Source organism: Vombatus ursinus, unplaced genomic scaffold, assembly GCF_900497805.2.
Source record: "Vombatus ursinus unplaced genomic scaffold, bare-nosed wombat genome assembly UNPS02007855.1, whole genome shotgun sequence".
Lineage (NCBI taxonomy): Eukaryota > Metazoa > Chordata > Mammalia > Diprotodontia > Vombatidae > Vombatus > Vombatus ursinus.
In genome coordinates this window covers 134,083-138,794 of record NW_020947633.1, presented here as the reverse complement: position 1 = coordinate 138,794, position 4,712 = coordinate 134,083, and the positions used below count along the sequence as shown (strand labels likewise).

The window sequence follows — 4,712 nt, the reverse complement described above, 5'->3', positions numbered from 1 at the left end:
TTCAAGTTAACATAATTACAATAAACTCTATTCAACATTAACATTTTTCCTAGTTAAGAAGTTACCATTTTGAGTATACAATAATAAGTGCCTCTGTGTTTCACCATATTGGGCCAAACCAGCTCCAGATGTGCTTCACATTGTTGCCTGACCATCTCCTCAAGAGCTACCTTGCCACCATACATACCTCCATCATACTCCATTCCACCTCCTCACTTGCCTTATCTGGAACCATAGGGAGAACAGTACTGCTCTTGCTCCTCAAAATGTGTCAGTTTACGCTCCTAAAACTCCACTCACCATCTCTTTGCAATATCTGTAACAAAAATTAACTGATTTTAAGCCTATAGTATGATTTGTTGTCCCCAAAGGTCTGTATGGTTCCCTCCTTGTCAGCTTTAGGGAGTTTTTGAGATGAAAAATTATAAGTTCAGTCACTGTTTCTCCAAACCTCCAATTAGGAAAATTGCCATCATTCCAGACACTGACTCAGTGGCCTCATCTCTCCACCTAGGTTGCTATGAATCCATATGCACTTGGCCCTGTGATTGTTCCTGCCTTTGTTGTGTCTATTATGACTTTTTCTTAAGTGAAGGAACTGTTAGAGAAGGTTGAGACCATGTGAGTTTCAAAAGGCCAGAAGAGCCAAACGCCAGAGGTTTGGATACTGGAGTCTACATGTGAGGGCAGCCTTGCTCTTTGGGTCCTGACTCGTGAACATGTGTGTGAGTTTGGATAAGTACCCCCAAGACGCTGCATGATTTGAACAATAATATGAAGAGAAATTATGAAGAAAAAAGAGAAAGAGGGATAAACAGTGTCAGATTTCAAATTTTTCTGTGAGGTCACTATGATCAGACTATTCAAAAAAGTGATTATTTCCCAAATGATGTCATATTGGGTAAAAGGTTAGAGAGGGGAGAACTGCAGTACAGAATAGACAATGTAGAATTATAGTCAAAGTTAAGTGTTAAACTAGTGTTTGAAAAAATAAAGATTACAAAGCAATGGGAAAGGTAATCATTTTTGCAGAGTACATCATATGAACCAGTAGGATTAATAAGAATTTAGGCTACATTAAGAGAAGGATAGGATCAAAAATTAGGAAGCTGATAATTTGCTTGGATTCTGCCTTAATCAGACCAGATATAAAATATCATGTTCATTCCTGGCTTCATTTTAGCAAAATATTGAAAATCTGGAGAACAGCTGGATGAGTGGTGGTCAGTCAACAAGGATTTTAAAGGCCTACTATATGCCAGGATCTATGCTATTATTTGTAATACAAAGAAAAGTAAAAACAACAAAAACAAAAATAAAATAGTCCCTGCTTTTCAGGAGCTCACATTCCATTTGGAGAGACGCAGTGTAAATAACCAGGGACATACAAATTATAGGCCAAATAGATGGGAGGTCATCTTAGAGAGGAAGTTAAGTCAGGAAAGATTTCTTGCAGAAAGTGGGCAATGAGTTGTCCTGAGGAAATCCCAGAAAACTGGGTGGCAGAGGTGGGGAAGCAAAGCATTTCAGGCCTGTAAGAGAGCCATTGTAAAGACACAGAAGATGGATGTCATGTGTGGGGAAAGGCAGATAATCTGGTAGCTAGATTGAACAATTACATGGATGGGAGTAAAGTGTAAGACTGAAAAGGTAGGAAGTAGTCAGGTCGAAGAAATTTTTATTTTTTAAATGATTCTTTATTGATTCTTTTTGTTTTTCATGACTTAAATTTCTTCTAGTATCTTTCCCTCCTCACTCTTCCCAGAGAGCTATGCCATAGGAGAAAGAATACATTTTTTCAGGTGTATTATGCCACAAAGGCAGTTATTCATAAAAGGAAATTCCCCACATACACCAAAATATTTATAGCATCAATTTTGTGGTAGCAAAGAACTAGAAACAAAGCAGATGGCCAGTGACTGAGGAAAGGCTGAACAAATTGTGTCACATGAACATAAAGGAATATTTTTTATTTACTTTATTTTTCATTTATGGGAAAAAATAAGCATTTCCATAACAGTATAACAGAAAGGTTATTTCACATGAAACTGCAAATTGATTAGTACAACTTGTTATTTATTTTAAATATGCAATAAAGTTATCATATCATTTTTTCTTTTTTTCCCTTTTTTTCCTTCCCTCCCCCACCCCTAGATATGGTTACCATTAGAAACAAATGGGTATATATATAAAATTATTCTGTACATATTTCTATTTATCAGTTATTTCTCTGGGTACAGATGGCATCATTCTTCATGTGTCCTTTATAGTTAATTTGGGTATTTACAATAGTCAAAGTGACTTATTCATTCAAAGTCATTTTTTTTCTTTTTTTTTCAAAGTCATTCTTAAAACAGTATTTCTGTTAATGTGTATAATGTTCTTTTGGTTGTGTTCATTTCACTCTTCATTCTTTTGTACAAGTCTTTCCAATTTTTCTAAGATCATTGAGTTCATAATTTCTTACAGCACAGCAGTATTCTATCACAATCATATACCACAATTTGTTCAGTCATTCGCCAGTCGATGGGCATCCCTGCAATTTCCAGTTCTTTGCCACCACAAAGAGAGCTGCTATGAGCATTTTAGAACGCATAGGTTCCTTTCCTTTTCCCTTAATCATCTTTGGAAATAAACCTAGTAGTGGTATTGATGGGTCAAGGTGTATAAGCTGTTTAATAACTTTTTGAGCATAATTCCAGATTGCTCTCCAAAATGGTTGGATCAGTTCACAATTCCACCAACAATGTATTAGTGTACCAATTTTTCCACATCCCCTCCAACATTTGTTGTTTTCCTCTTCAATCATTTTAGCTGATCTGGTAGGTGTAAAATGATATCTCAAGGTTGTTTTGATTTACATTTCTCTAATCAATAATGATTTAAAGCATTTTTTATATGTCTATAAATTGTTTTGATTACTTCATTGGAAAACCATGTATTCCTATCTTTTGACCATTTAAAAATTGGGTAATAACTCATATTCTTATAGATTTGACAAAGTTCTTTGCTACCCCTGCCTTTTTTACATCAGCTGACGCGTAATAAATTCTACTCCAACCCTTAGCTATGTGTGTATCTCTCACTCTTAAATGTGTTTCTTGTAAACATTATATTGTTTAATTCTGATTTTTAATCCATTCTACTATGCATTTTTATTTTGTGGGTAAGTTCATCCCATTCACATTTAAAGTTATAATTACTTTTTGTGAATTTCCCTCCATCTTATTTTTACTCACCATTTTCTTTCTTAGCTTCTCTTTTTACTATATCCCTGTTACCTTATCTTCTCCCCTTACCCTCCCATTCCTAATTTTACCTGCTCCTCTAAAAATCCCTCCCTTATCTTCTCCCCCTTCACCTTCCTAATCTTAATCTACACACCTCTCCAAAATTCCCTTATCTTCTCACCCATTCTATTCATGAGTTTTCTCAGACCTCCTTTTACTTCATTGTTCCTTAGACTGTAGATCAGAGGGTTCAACATAGGGATCATTACAGTGTAGAAAACAGACACTACTTTATTCTCATCTATTGTGTAGCTGGATTTAGGCATCACATATATGAATGTAATAGTGCCATAGAACAGAGTGACTACTGTGAGGTGGGAGGTGCAAGTTGAGAATGCTTTGGATCTCCCCTCAGTGGAACTCATCTTTAGCACAGAGAAGAGGATGAATACATAAGAAATTAGGATAATTAACGTTGTGATCACAATCACTAACCCAGTAGAGGCAGCAGGAAGAATTTTAGCAAGTTTATCTTCAGAGTAGGAAAGCTTCAAAAGTGGTGAATAATCACAGAAAAAGTGATAGATCTTATTGGGTCCACAGAAGGACCTATTCAATAAGCAGCCAGTAGTAATCCAAGAATTTACACAACCACCTATGTAGGATGTGATGAGTAACAGTACAGACACTAGTAGACATGTTGATGGAGTAGAAGGCTGCAGATGGCCACATAGCAATCATGGGCCATCACAGCCAGCAGGAAGCACTTAGCTGTCCCAAAGGTGGCTTCACAGAATATTTGGGCCACACAGCCTTCCAGAGTGATTGTGATTTTGTCCACCAAGAAATTCTTGAGCATAACAGGTGTGACAGATGAGGAATATGCAGAGTCCACAAAAGCTAAGTGGCCAAGGAAGAGGTACATTGGAGTGTGAAGTTGGGAGCTATTTCTGATCAATATGATTATACTAAGGTTACCACCTAAGGTGACAGCATAGGCGCCCAGAAATATCACAAAGAGGATGACACAAAGGGTTGGACCATCTGTCAACCCAAAAATAATGAATTCTGTCACAGCACTGCAGTTATTGTCAGACATCTGTCTTGGAAAGAGTGCCTGTTAAAAGAAATGGAGATTAATGTGGAATATAGGATTAAACTTTGGATATGTCTATTGATTTACTCAAGACACTTTCACTGGCTACCTCTTACATAGTCATTCTAGTATCTTACTCCAATACTTTGCTCCTGTGCACCTTGGCAGGGTGCCCTTAAGCAAAGCAGAGATGAATAAAAATGTTTCTGCCAATTTTTTCCCTGTGAACTAACAATACTTTATTATTTGCCAATTTTGCCATTTTGGCAGATGAAAAAGCTCAAAAGAGTATAGTTGAATTCCCAGCATAGGAACTTTTCTTCCATATATGCAGGGACTATATCCAAATGTGTAAATGCTGTTCTGCCAACTAACCACCATTGTTA

The 4,712-nt window shown here is 36.6% G+C and overlaps 1 pseudogene; it reads right to left on the bottom strand.

The window, feature by feature from the left end:
* Positions 1-3,376: 3,376 nt before the first annotated feature.
* Positions 3,377-4,329, bottom strand: LOC114034043 (annotated as a pseudogene).
* Between the last annotated feature and the right edge of the window lie 383 nt (positions 4,330-4,712).